Here is a 16,102-nt window from a genome sequence, read left to right on the forward strand (position 1 = left end):
TTAAGAAAAATTTTGGGTAAAAAAAGAAAGAGAATAGGAATAACATGTAAATAAATATATTTATTAGGGGTTTCTTCCCACCATTATTTATGTAGGAGTAAAATTGTAAATGTGTAGACACCTCAATTTATTAGTTCCTGGGAAAGAAACACTAGTATTCCATTTGCCTCTTAATTGTTGTTGATTTAGCATTGTCGAATGCAAGTTATAATGTTTTATGCAATTTTTTCTAGAACATAATTTGTAACTTGAGTGGCAGACAACACTTGTTTTAAATGAATTGTTAATTTAGTATTCAATACATTTACATATAATAAAAATTTAACCATAATCCAAATTTAACATCTTTCTCTTCGATGTTCCCTTCCCCTGCTTCAGGGGTATGTTAGTCATTATACAACGAATCATTAATTTAGTATTCAATACATTTACATATAATAAAAAATTAACCATAATCCAAATTTAACATCTTTCTCTTCGGTGTTCCCTCCCCATGCTTCAGGGGTATGTTAGTCATTATACAATAAATTCTTAATTTAGTATTCAATACATTTACATATAATAAAAATTTAACCATAATCCAAATCTAACATCTTTCTCTTCAGTGTCCCTTCCCTACTTGGTATGCTAGTTATTATACAACCTTATATTGTTTTTGGTTACTTAATTTTTATTAACTACATAAAAGTTGGAAATGTTTTACTTCCATACATGTATTATTATCCCCTAAAAAATGTGAAGGTACATACTACTAAAATTCTACAATGATAAATTTAACAATTACTTAAAGTTAGAAATTAGCAATAACTCAAAGTTGGCAAAAGCCTCTATGTCTTATGTGTTTACAAATAAATTATTCAAATGTTTAGAATTTGTATATAGAAATTTTAAATATCTTTGCCATATATTATAATTTATTTTTTATTTTTAAAATAAGAGTTTTAAAGCCTCAAAAACAATATACATATATTAAAAGAAATATGTTGTATTAGATGGACAATCTACTAGATTATCAAGGAAATTTGAATTGATATTAAAAACTTGTAAATTAATCAAATAAAAAATGAAATTAAATAAAAATAATTATATTATTTCACAAATTTTAAAATAAAAAGTATATTAAATATTTAATTATTAATTATTTTTTGCATAAGAGGCACTAGTAAGTAGCAATGTTGCATATTACATTGGTTTTAAATGGATTAGCCTTTTTAAACTAGTATCTATGAATAACAATAACTTATTACTATCATGGCTACTCTTAACCACTGAGATATGATAAGTTTCCCTCCTCTACATGATGTGTATGATAAATAAAGATTGCTCAGTTTCAATCATTTATATATGTTAGTGGATGTAGTTCAATGGTTAGGTGGGGAGGTTTGGTACCTACATGTCACGGCCCCACACTAGTGGTGACTCAAATTCCACTTGTGGGCACGGTGCGGCACCGACTAGCCTTTTCATTTTCCACTACTTGGACTTTCAGACTATGCCTATCCAACACTTAGTCAATTTTTCTTCAAGTGTTTTCTTACTTAGTTATGCAACGGAAATACATTCATTCAAGTTCAATTACATTTACTTCATAACATGTGCAACATCATCAAACAACCATAACCATCAATGTACACACATTCATGAAGGGAGGGGCAACTCCCGGTCAAGTCTACCCAATCACTTATAAAATATCTTCAAATAATATTTTACAAGTACAAATATTTTTACAACCGTGCAACAAATTGCCTCGTGCACTTGTCCATGTCACCTGTCGTGCAGGCTTGCCCGATTATCTACCCATGTCGTGCAATCTTCTACATTGTTCACCTGAATCCTAAACCTATCGTGCGGCCTTTGCCCTACCACTCATGCAACTTGTTCAACTTGCCTGGGTCGTGCAGCCCACCCGGGTCATTCAAAAAACTCGTTTCAGATTTTCGTGCTGGAAACTCGTGTGTAATTTTCGTTTAGAGTATTCATGTGTCCAAAACTTGTTTCAAAACCCATGTCAAAACTCATTCCAAAAACTTGTTCAATATTTTTGTTCATAAAATCTGTTTACTCAAACTCGTGCAGAAAATTCGTTCAGGACTTCGTTTTGCCCATCCGTGCAGGAACATGCCCCGTTGCACCCTCGCACACCCTGTAGTTCACCCGAACACTTCAGACTCATTTGTCCTTTTGAACTCGGTTGAGTTTTTGCCTTGAACGAACTTCACTTCATTCAATATATATGGTCGTTTTCCCAATGAATTATCAAACAACCTATCTGTTCGCTTCACCCACCCAATATATATAGTCATTCTCCCAATATATATAGTCGTTTTCCCAATGAATTATCAAACAGCCTATCTGTTTTCTCCACCCGCCCAACCCGTGTGACTCGTTTCGTTTGACCCATGTTCTAAACCAGTGTGACTCATTTCGTTCAGCCGACCCGTGTGTTGAACACGTGTGACTTGTTTGGTCAAACACCCTCACATGACTTGCCTTGTTCATTCAGGTGGACACCCTTTAACTCCCTCACACGACTTTGCCTGTTTGCATGCCCGGTCACACTCCCATCTGCATGCCTCATCCACAACCCATCCACACGCGTGTTCGCATGTCCGTCTACACGCCCATCTATGCGTCTTTAACCAAACTTTATATATGCACGCCTTTAACCAAACTTGTCTGCACATGCCTTTAATTGAGTCACCTTTAACCGAATGTGTCTATGGCTATGTTCGCACATCATGGGCACGCCTGTACCCGCGATCTTGGTTTTTTGACTCTTCTGTATTTCGGTGGTCATCACGGGAGCTCATCCAACTCGAGGCTCTGACATCCTTCCCCACTATAAAAAGGTTTTCGCCCTCGACAACACCATCTCAACAAACTCCATTGCTAAGAAAAAATATCGCAAAGTGTCACCAACTCCAACATCAAATGTTCATGCTGCATGAACTCCATGCTCTCTATTGTACGAACCTCCACCAAGGCGCATGATTCCATTTATGGGTAAGACTCCTCCATCTATGGTCATCAACTACACTCATCGCAATCCTCCATATTGCCCCATCATGTGGAAGGTTTCTCCCTCCAACTCAACTGCATGCTACGATCACAACTCATATCGTGTTAATCCACCATGTATCGTCATCATGTGAACTACTGCTATGATACTCCAACCCAACTCAAACATAACTCAGAACACTTCCAAGCCCCATGACTCGAATTAGTTGGGTAGTTAGTCCAACCATCGTGCCCAAACCATGAGAATTCGCCTCCTCATGCCTTCATTAGTCGTTTCTCCAACATTTTGTCGCATCCTCAACTTGATCAAGAACTCTTCCCATCAATCCAATGCTCAATGTGCCATACCCAGGTCCATGAAGAAACTCCATCTCATCTGTGATATGTTGCTCATCAATGTTGTCAAAGTGGCAAGTCCAAGCCTACCTCATCATCTCGTCCATGTGTTGCCCATGGTCATAGACCAATTAGCCACCATGTCCATAAAAAATGGCTAAGTCCAAACAACTCAACCCATGCCTAAGTTCTCCCACCAAGGCATCTCCATTGCTGCAACTCCATCCAACTCCAAGGTGTCTCATCTCTATCATATCCATCAAGTCACTCCTCATGAACACAACCCATACTATGTCCCAAGGTATGCATCCCATACCACATCAAAGTCAAGTACAACATCTAACCTCAGCTCCTCAATGAACCAGATACTCCAAGACCACCATAGTATGAATTCTTCACCGACTGCAACTTTCTCAAGTCATCATGTGTTCCCATGAATTATCTTCATTCAACTCTTTAGCAAGCATACTTGTCTTGGTCCCAAGTGCAATTGCAAGTTTCCTCTACCCTCTCAGTCACATGAATACTCTCATAGGTTTCCCATGTATCTAAAAAAACCATGGCCTTGTTGTCCAAATGTTCACAACATCCCCATTGGTCCATCTGCAAAATGTCCTCATGTCGCACTTGGCAAGTCCATCTTGTCCAACATCCTTGCCTTGGCACTTCTCCTTGATTCCCATAAGTGACATCTCCATAAGTGCACTCGCTTGATGCCCCTGCACGATGTCTACCATGCACCCTTCCTCTTCAATTTGATGCCTATGACTTCAGTTTCCCAATTTGCCCACTCTAGTAGACTCAATAAAACACATGTCATCACGTCCTTACTCTTGTTAATGTTAGTTCCCTCTGTCACTCTACCCTCATATCACATTACATGTACCTTCCTTCATCATTGTCTCCCCCATTGAAGGTTTGCCTAAGACTACTTCTTAGCCTCAACAAAACTGCAATGAAGAAGTCCACCCAAGTCATGTGTATTATGTCACCTTTACTTTGGTGTGCCCTCCCTTCGTTTTTTCCATGAGTCATGCTTGGAACTTAGCCAATTCTACATTTGTCTAAGCATGGATCATACATCACAAAGTTTATCATGTTCCACCCTTATCGTAGGCATTTGCACCTTCTTCCATAAGGTGACAAACTGCCCATACAAGTTCTACAACAAACAATGTTCCTTGTTTCCCCAATGCATAAGGTCTCATCGTAATATTCCAAGGAAATACTTCCCATCACATCGGCAAACAAACACTCTCTTTGCCCATTCCTGTATATGGCCCATCCTCCAAAAGTTCCAATGAAACACAAGTCACTTTAATACTTACATTTTCATGAGGTCCCTCCATGTGAGTGCCTCCTTCCATCAATGTTTGCAATGTGCACGAATCTGGTCAAGGTTGGGCGAGTATGTTGTCCTAAGTTCCTTCGTTTCCATTGGCACCTCCGCAACACATTCTTCTTCACATATGGCTTCCTTCTCTTCGTCGCAATCGATAGCCTCATCTTGCATTAGGGGAATTTTGAGGTATAAAATGGGCCTCCTAAGAAAAATGTGTGTCTACTCAATTTAATATCTTAAATTTCTCTACATAAATTATCAATCCGAGTATCGTAAACTGATGAAGTGTAGTGCACCATATGTGCTTAGTTAACCTTTTTATTACTTCATTCTTTTATAGTTTATGTTTTTTTTGGGGTTTTGTTCTTGTTGGTTTCCTAAAGTATTTAACGCAAATGAAATCCTATTCTAAGGTCTTAAGAATACTTTTAAAGGTCAAGTATGGATGTAGATTTTAAGACAAGGTTTATGTCCCTTATGGTAACTTCCAAAACTTAGCACTTCAAAAGAACTCAAAACATGCTATTAATCCTTGAACAGGAATGTAAATATGCAGCTACTTAAATCAAACAAAAGATGAAATACTGATCATGAATCATTGTCTCTGCTTCCCATCTAATTACAGAAATAAAATCTAAACTATTGCACTCAAACAAACCAAAAATTGCAGACTAATGAAAGCAAGATCAATTTACTTCACTTATAATCCGATAGCTTGCCAATTAGCTTTTCCGGGTTAAGCCATGGCTCCGGAGATAACGTCAACAACATGAAGAATTGATATCTAAATTACCTACTTGCAAATGAAAGTAAAATCAAGTCACTTCACTTATAATCCGATAGCTCGCCAAGTAGCTTTTCGGAGTTAAGCCATGGCTCTGGAGATAACGTCAATAACATGAAGAACCTAATATCTAAATTACCTACTTGCAAATGAAGGTAAAATCAAGTCACTTCACTTATAATCCGATAGCTCGCCAAGTAGCTTTTTGGGGTTAAGCCATGGCTCTGGAGATAACGTCAATAACATGAAGAACCTGATATCTAATTGCAAAGATGAAAGTAAAATTAAATCACTTCACTCATAATCTGGTAGCTCGCCAAATAGTTTTTCGGGGTTAAGCCATGGCTCTGGAGATAACGTCAAATGACATGAAGAATTTGATATCTAAACTAACTAACAACAACAAATAAATAAGACTGAAATAAAAGCATAACTGAAATTGAAAAGCTAAAAAAACAAAGTCAGCAGAGAAGCCAATCTCATGTCACTATTTGATGTAAAAACATGTAAAGAAAAACTAATCTACAATCAACCAGTTGAACACACTTGCATGAATTAGAATTGCATCAATGAAAACTCTAATCTATCAAACTTGAAAACAATCAAATGACATAATGAAATCAAAGCAAAATTACAAAATAAAATCTACTCTACCTTACATTCTAATGTGCTCCATGACATATACTTCACATCTCCTTCCATGTTGATAACATCAAAGCTTTATTCAAATTCTTCAAAAATACAAAGTACAACAAAGCTCTTCAAAGCTTTCAAAAGCCATCAAGGAAGAACTACAAAATCCAAGCTAAGCTAAGACTAACAAGCTAACAAGCTCTAAACTAACAAGCTAACAAATGAAGGAGAGAGATCTCCTATTTATACAAAAAGATGAGAAGTCATCTCATTAATGACAGTCCATGAATCTCTCCCTCTACCTCTAGAGTCCTAATTAAAATAGGAACTGATAAGACACATGTCTTCTTAGATTTTCAATACAATTAGGAGGTGTGACACATATCCTCATGATCCCATGATTTTTTCCACTCAAATTCGAATTTGGCCTTAGAGTGCCACATAAGGGTCTTCTAGAAGCCTCCTTTTAACCTACACATGTCAACAATCTCAACCCACTAGTTAGGTATAAGCATATGCACATTATTTCCTAATTTTTAGCCACAAATTCACTTAAAAAGGCTAAGAATTAATAAAGTTTGGAAAAACATGAATGTGGCCCAATGATAATGAAAGTGAGATGAATGTAGTGACATAGTAGTGAAATGGAGGTGATATAATGGACATAATAGTGAAAGTGTAATGGAAATGAATGAAATTTTCAAGACTCAACATACCCCCAACTGAAGTTATTGCATGTCCTCATGCAATATATATTACATTAACTCTTTTGATCCTTGAGTTTTGGCTTAACTTTGCATGATATCATTTGATAACTTCATATTTTTGCAAAGTGTTTTACTTGAATTGCAACATGGTTGGTTCTTGTGTTACAACCAATTTTTTTGTTGTTGCATTTTATTTTGATCTTTGAACTTTGCATAATGATATTTTAATTATTGTTGCAAGTATATCTTTATTGAATTGCATGATGGTTGGTTCTTGTGGGACAACCATGATTTTGTTTGTATCCAGTTTATCCTTTAAGCACTTTTTGAAAAGCCATCGTATGCTCATAATAACAATGTAATAGTTAATATATGTTAGAAGTATGTGGGCTCCTGAATATGATATGGACATGGAAAGATATGAATATGAATGTATTTCCACTCCCCAACTGATGGTATTGGCAATTTTTATGAAATGAGGAAGAGAAATGTTTTTCCAACAATTATCATTCTAGCTTTTTATGGAATTCTATGGTCAAAAGTTAGAAAATGACATACCTTAACTTACCCTTTGGAATGGATGAGTTGTATGTGTGGTGGCTACAAATTCTGATCATATTCTTCTTCAAGTGGCTGAACAAGAGGAGTCATGGATAAAGAGTTAAGATGACTTTTTATTGCTTTTACTAAAACTTGCTGAATCTGCTCCAAAATGCTAAATCATGTCTTCAAAACTCATTGGCACAATTCCTACTATGTGAAAAAAATGTTCTGATGTCGAACATAGCAGGAAATTGTTGACTTAGTGTCCATTAATGGATGCCACTAGTCAACAAGAGAACTCTCACCATTGATGACAATGAGATTCAAGATGCCCAAACACATCTTGCTAGGTACGAATGAATTTGCCAATGTCGAGTCACCTAGAAGATCTGATAAACAAGGGACATTAATGTATTCCCATTGTTTGTCAGCATGAGAACTTGCCATTAAGGCATGCAAGCTTCAAAGTGTCTTTACAAGGAACTTAGACTCAAAGGACTATGGACTCAATAATTTGCATTGAAGCAGGGCTTATTTGCGGAATGAAAATAACAAGAAATGGAATTTGAAAATGGAATATGGCAATCAAGAGCAGAAATGGCAATAGGCAATAAGCATGTGAATGAGCCTCTTGCTTTTATTTGTGGATTATGAATGGACAAAAAGAGATGGAAAGTGTATGTGAATTTAAATGGAAAGTATGAAGTGAAATGAGGTGAATGGTTTATTATGAGGTATGGATGTGATGGAGACAATAGTATCTGAAAGTTTTTCAAGTGTTTGGATCTGATTTTGCATCAACATATTTCCTCTTTGTTGCTGATCATCCTCTTATGAAACAAATTGGTCTCTTAGAGAGACACCATTCTCTTGTAGTCATTTGTCCTTCCTCCTGAAACCTGCAAAAAAACTAATACTTCTTCTACAATGGAATGTAAGATTATCAAAGGAGAGAGGTGATCAATCTCTCTAGTTATGATATTTACACACAAAACTAAGAGTTTGTATTAATGAAACAAGTTCTCAAAGAAAAAATCAAAAGAATTTATACCTGCTTTGGAATTGGTGCCCCAAATTGAATGTTGCTTCTTTTCAGCAATTTATTTCATTATTTACCATTTCAAACTCTAATGATGGATTTTTCATTGTGTATATCTTGTTGATATCTTTCCAATGATACTTGAATCATCAACATCTGATTTTGTATAAGAAAGTTAGGCTGATTTGAACAATGAGGTTTTTCAGCTGCGGAATTGGACTTTAGCTGCGGAATGTGCACAGTTCCTATAGCTAAAAATCTTGAATAAAAAGTTAGCCATTCATCTTTCATCATTAGTCCAAAATTAATCAATACCTTCAGAAAAACAAGCAAAAACGTATTCATTTCATTGATTCAAATTTTTTTTCTTGACATACAGCGACTTAGTGTGGTGACTTAGTGATAACACACACCTTGACTTCCCTTTGACCAGGGTATTTTTCATTGACTTAGATCAAATGAATAGGACACCATCCATGTACTAACATTTTCTCAGCAACCCATGTGGTTTGTTTCGTCTCTTGACACCTGTAACCTACAGAAGTATGAAAATGGTTGCGGAATTGCTAGTTAGCTGCGGAATTAGGCTGCATTTCGCAACTAAAAGACAACCAACCATTAGTTTTGAATTTTTTTATTTTTTGTATGTATAAAGGATTATTTTGCAGACCAACTACTGCAACACTCAAACTTGTTTTGGATTTGAAAATTTTCAAGAAACCATTTCCCAAAATTTCATAGTTGTTGAATGAGATAGCCATGATTTTTTTACATTTCCTTTGATAGAGTTTAGCTGTTTTTGGTTCAGGCATGCATACACTGAGCCATAGCTCATGTTTTAAGACAATTCCCAGGAATATCCAAGTGATGATTCTAAAAACAAACAACATAACTACCTGCATGGGATTCATTCCACTTTGATACTTTTTCTTCCTCTCTGGTAGTTCCAGGCAACCAATGTAATTAGAGGCAATTTTGGGTTTAACTCACAGGAAATATACATGAACAGAATGTGAGTGAGTTTTCGAATGGCCTCTGCATCGAATGCCAAGAAGCTCCATGCCACGTCTATTGGTTGGTTGTGAAGAGTCGTATCTAATTAAGATTTTTGTTAACAGGTGTTACGTCTATTAGCAAAGAGCCATATCCAATTAGAACTATTGTTAACAGGTGTTACGTCTATCAGCGAAGAGCCGTATCCAATTAGAATTGCTATTAATCGGGAAGTGGCAGAGCAGGTGTTAGATGGGTGGCAAAAGGCGGGAGATGTATAATTAGCAAACGGTTAATTATCAGCACGCCATTGATTTCAAATCAGAAGCAGTTGAATTAAATCAATTGTCAGTTAATTAATTCAAATCGCGTTTTTTCCTCGCGACCTACAAAAATGGGCTTCAAAGAACCGATAAATTCTCCCAAACCACCATGAATTTCTTAAAACGGTTTCTAGGTTATTTAATCAACCCTACTGCTGAAAAAACCCATGTTTTATTTTTCTCAAATTCGTCTCCGTTTGGCCAAATCGTGCATTTGAAGTTTGACGTTTTTCTGTGTTTTACGTTTTTCCTGAGTTAATGTTTTTACTGTTCTGCATTTTATGAATTGCTGCATTCGGCTTTCTGGGTTTCATTTGCTGTGTAATGGCTCTTGAGGCTAGCTATTTACCTATACAGTAAGGAGATATGCATTCTAAATCCATGTTTTAAGATCTCCATATAATCAAATCCCTGTAGCCTCGTGCTAAACAACATGTTTGATTTGCAGTGCAGTTTTAATCACATTCCCCCTTGTAAGTAACCCAACCAGTTTCTCATTATTGTCCACTATAAGCAATCTGGATTGGCCTGGTTTACTTAGTGTTGTGCGCCTAGGAGGGTTTAAGCTTGTCTCGACCAAAGATAGAGGAGGGTTGCGTGCTTTGTAATGAACCTCTGCTCAATTGATATCATCACAATATACTCCTATATTATGATCCCTGATATTGTATGGCTCGCATCTCATTGGAAAGTTACTGATTTCCTTATAAATGTTGGCAGACATCTCCATATAGTTATGGTCTCAGTTGGGATGTTCCAGCAAGACGGAGGGATAGAAGAAATGATTGAGATGAGAAATAGCAGTTGTAACAATGTTGATGATACTTCAACAATGGATGGAATATGGATGAGTGTTGAAGATTTTCACTAACATTGGCCTGCTGCTGTTGATTACAAGAGTCAGGGAAACAACTAAAGGAGGCTATTGCAGTTTTTTTTTTTTTTTTGCAGGTTCGTTTTAAGGCCAAAGCTTGAACAGGAATGCAGATTTTCTATTGAGACCACAGTGAAAAATGGAATTGGGGATACCCATTGATTATTTTTCTTCTTTTTTTCTCTCTGAAATTGTAAATTTTTATAAGAATGATTAATGATTTTCAATTTCAGACAGTAAAGACTTCAAGTAAAATATACTAAAAATAGGACTTTGACAGAGGTCTTAAGCTGATTTTTTTTATCAATTTGGACTGGGTGACTAGGATAGGATCCATGTTGGGACAATTCCGAAGATGCCCATGTGGTCAGTTTCTTCAATGGATGCCTGTAACCTGCTAAACCCTAAAACTAGCTGCGGAATTCACAATTAGCTGCAGAATCAAGCTACATTCCGCAGCTAAGTTGCAAAATCTTATTAAAATAGGATATAGTGTTTTGAGGACCACTACAAACCATAACCAGTCAATCTTGGACAGTTGAACCTATCAAAGTAGTTGGGTTTCATTTTTTTTTTCTTTTTTTTTTTTAATTATTGAATCGATTGAAATTATGAAGTTTTACTTTGTCTCCCCTTTTTTTTTAACATAACAATTCTTTTTCTGATCTTTTAAATCACACAAAGTGCAGGAGGAGAGCATACTCAAGAATTATTAATTATTATTTTTTATAACAATTCTTTTTATGATCCTCCATATCACATAAAGTGCAGGAGGAGAGCATACTCAAGAATTATTAATTTTTTTTTTAGATGTAAGAAATAAGGTCTCTTAATTACACTTCCCTGGCAACGGCGCCAAAATGTCTACTCAATTTAACGTCTTAAATTGCTCTACATAAATTATCAATCCGGGTATCGTAAACTGATGAAGTGTGGTGCACCATATGTGCTTAGTTAACATTTTTCTTACTTCGTTGTTTTATAGTTTATGTTGTTTTTGGGGTTTTGTTATTGTTGGTTTCCTAAAGTACTTAACGCAAATGGAAATCCTATTCTAAGGTCTTAAGAATACTTTTAAAGGTCAAGTATGGATGTAGATTTCAAGACAAGGTTTATGTCCCTTATGGTAACTTCCAAAACTTAGCACTTCAAAAGATCTCAAAACACGCTATTAATACTTGAACAGGAATGTAAATATGCAACTACTTAAATCAAACAAAAGATGAAGTACTGATCATGAAATCACTGTCTCTACTGCCCATCTAATTATAGAAATAAAATCTAAACTATTGCACTCAAACAAACCAAAAATTGCAGACTAATGAAAGCAAGATCAATTTACTTCACTTATAATCCGATAGCTTGCCAAGTAGCTTTTCCGGGTTAAGCCATGGCTCCGGAGATAACGTCAATAACATGAAGAATTGATATCTAAATTACCTACTTGCAAATGAAAGTAAAATCAAGTCACTTCACTTATAATCCGATAGCTTGCCAAGTAGCTTTTCGGGGTTAAGCCATGGCTCTGGAGATAACGTCAATAACATGAAGAACCTGATATCTAAATTACCTACTTGCAAATGAAAGTAAAATCAAGTCACTTCACTTATAATCCGATAGCTCGCCAAGTAGCTTTTCGGGGTTAATCCATGGCTCTGGAGATAACATCAATAACATGAAGAACCTAATATCTAATTGCAGAGATGAAAGTAAAATCAAATCACTTCACTCATAATCCGATAGCTCGCCAAGTAGCTTTTCGGGGTTAAGCCATGGCTCTGGAGATAACGTCAAATGACATGAAGAATTTGATATCTAAACTAACTAACAACAACAAATAAATAAGACTGAAATCAAAGCATAACTGAAATTGAAAAGCTAAAAAAACAAAGTCAGCAGAGAGGCCAATCTCATGTCACTATTTGATGCAAAAACATGTAAAGAAAAACTAATCTACAATCAACCGGTTGAACACACTTGCATGAATTAGAATTGCATCAATGAAAACTCTAACCTATCAAACTTGAAAGCAATCAAATGACATAATGAAATCAAAGCAAAATTACAAAATAAAATCTACTCTACCTTACAGTCTAATGTGCTCCATGACATCTACTTCACATATCCTTCCATGTTGAGAACATCAAAGCTTTATTCAAATTCTTCAAAATTACAAAGTACAACAAAGCTCTCCAAAGCTTTCAAAAGCCATCAAGGAAGAACTACAAACTCCAAGCTAAGCTAAGACTAACAAGCTAACGAGCTCTAAACTAACAAGCTAACAAAGGAGAGAGATCTCCTATTTATACAAAAAGATGAGAAGTTATCTCATTAATGACAGCCATGAATCTCTCCCTCTACCTCTAGAGTCCTAATCAAAATAGGAACTGATAAGACACGTCTTCTTAGAGTTTCAATACAATTAGGAGGTGTGACACATATCCTCATGATCCCATGATTTTTTCCACTCAAATTCGAATTTGGCCTTAGAGTGCCACATAAGGGTCTTCTAGAAGCCTCCTTTTAACCTACACATGTCAACAATCTCAACCCACTTGTTAGGTATAGGCATATGTACATTATTTCCTAATTTTTAACCACAAATTCACTTAAAAAAGCTAAGAATTAATAAAGTTTGGAAAAACATAAATGTGGCCCAATGATAATGAAAGTGGGATTAATGTAGTGACATAGTAGTGAAATGGAGATAATATAATGGACATAATAGTGAAAGTGTAATGGAAATGAATGACATTTTCAAGACTCAACAATGTGAAACCAAAATAAACTTTATAGGGACCAATAATATTCAAGATGATGATGTCAACCATGGGGGATGATTCACCATTTTTGGAGTAAAAAAGTAAGAACTGTAAAAAATAATAAAACCACTTTTTCAACTCGTATTTTCAACTTATCTCCCAAATTTTTACTCAAATTTCGAGCAATAGTACTCATAGGATGCAAAATTTGATTCTTCATCCAAGGAGTACCCATGTTGCATACTTTTGATGGACCCTTCTGTTGGAAATAATACTGAGAGGGGGGGTGAATCGGTATTATCAAATTCTTTTCAATCTATCTTCATTATTTATACTTTGAATAATTCTTCAAATATTGATCATTACTTTGTATGTCAGTATCATAAAATAATGAGCAGGAACAAGAAAAGCAAATAGTCACACAAAAGAACACCAGATATAAGGTGGAAACCCAATGTGGGTGAAAACCACCTGCTGCAATATGTCTCTATCTTCTTTCAATTAGAAACTCCTTTTACAATGATTTTGTACTGGTGCAGTCCTTTACCAGTACGCAGGCTATAACCTGCAGAGAGCTACAACCCTCTCTCGTTCTCCAGCTTCTCCTGGAAGGGAGCTACAACCCCCTTAGCTCTTGTACTAGCCAAGATACTAGTACGTAGGTGCTGGCCTACTGAAGGCTACAACCTTCTCTTTCTTCTAGGGACCACGTTTCATAAATTTTCAGACTGTATCCATGAACATCAATCAATCATCAAGTATAGCTGCATCAAACAATCTCCTTTTCCCAATTAGCACTGAATCAAGTAAACACTTCTCTGACAGTTGTACCCAGAACACAGTAACAGTAACCACACACCAAATTCTGAACCCAAAATACTGCAGCAATAGACAGAGGCAGCTAGATCATAATTTAAAGATATATGCTACTTCAACAACCTGAAACCTGCGTGCAGATCTATAAAGGATAATTCCTTCTTTCAAATATTCAGACACTAATTAACCCAGATTGTCAGATTTATAGATCAAGCATGCGCCTCATATAACAGATCAAAATCATGCAAAGATATTATTATTCAAGCATAAAGATTATGACCCATCAATAGAACTTATCATTCTTTATGCGCTAAGGTTCCTCCTTCATTCAGATCCAGATCTGCACCGTAACCCAATCACAAATATTTTAGATCTAGCACTTATCAGATATTCAATTTATTCAATGATGCTTTGCCAAATGATCTCCTTCCTCTTTTATAGTCTTAGGCCTTCCACAATACCACGGTCCAAAACCATAGAATCAAAAAACTGTTGGACTAATACCATGAACCAACCATGAAAGTGCGTGAGATCAACACTTTTGGATGCAATACCACGAGCCAAAACCATAGGATCAAAAACTATAGGACTAATACCATGAACCAACCATGAAAGTGCGTGAGATCAACACTTTTGGATGCAATACCACGGACCAAAACCATAGGATCAAAAACTTTCGGACTAATACCATGAGCCAACCATGAAAGTGCGTGAACTTTTCTCTTAATGAAAGGGACTTTTCTCTGCATGAAAGTGCGTGAATTTTTCTCTACATGAAATAAACTTTTCTCTGCATAAAAGTGCGTGAACTTTTCTCTACATGAAATAAACTTTTCTCTGCATATAAGTGCGTGAACGTTTCTCTGCATGAAAGTGCGTGAACTTTTCTCTACATGAAATAAACTTTTCTCTGCATAAAAGTGCGTGAACTTTTCTCTACATGAAATAAACTTTTCTCTGCATAAAAGTGCGTGAACTTTTCTCTACATGAAAGAAACTTTTATCTTCATGAAAGAAACTTTTATCTTCATGAAAGTGCGTGAACTTTGCTGCACTATAATTTATCATCTAAGATGAGTGGGTTGCCATCAAGTACAACATATGCATCATAATGCCAACAATCTCCCCCTTTGGACTTGATGGCAACAAAAACCAATCGCTCTCCCCCTTTGACATCAAGAGCAAAGGGTTATGCTCCCCCTAAGAACATGCTCCCCCTGACTATAAACCAAATCTGCAAAGAAGAACCATAATCCATCAAACACCATAAATGACCATGAAAGAGATAGAGACGTATTGCAGCAATATTCAGACCAGCATCCATGATCTCCTTCTGTACTTCCTCCATAATGCCAACAATGCATGATATGCTCCCCCTGAACCTATGCCATTCGATCTTTGACCAATCCGTAACCCAGCACATGTACGCATATACTTCAGATGAACCTTGCATACAACCAACAATCAGAAGAGATTCAACAACAAGATGATGCATCAACAACCCCCAGCTTTTTCCTGAGGTATTCAAAGGTCTCCCTAGGCAATGGTTTGGTGAGTATATCAGCAACCTGTTCCTTAGAACGAACATACTCCAACTTGACCTTTTGTTCAAGCACTTGTTCCCGGAGAAAGTGATACTTGATTGGTATGTGCTTGGTTTTTGAATGCATGACTGGGTTCTTTGAAATGCTGATTGCACTTGTATTATCACATAAGATGGATATGGGTGGTGTACAAGTGATTTGAAAATCCTGCAAGGTCTGCATCATCCAAAGGAGTTGAGTGCAGCAAGATGCAGCAACAACATATTCTGCTTCAGCTGTAGACAAGGCAATCGAACTCTGTTTCTTGTTGAACCAAGATACTAATCTGGAACCCATAAAGAATGCACCACCACTTGTGCTCTTCCTGTCATCCACGCTTCCGGCCCAA

Source organism: Pinus tabuliformis, chromosome 7, assembly GCF_031772625.1.
Source record: "Pinus tabuliformis cultivar Carrire ecotype Pingquan chromosome 7, CPIR1, whole genome shotgun sequence".
In the NCBI taxonomy this organism is placed as follows: Eukaryota; Viridiplantae; Streptophyta; class Pinopsida; order Pinales; family Pinaceae; genus Pinus; species Pinus tabuliformis.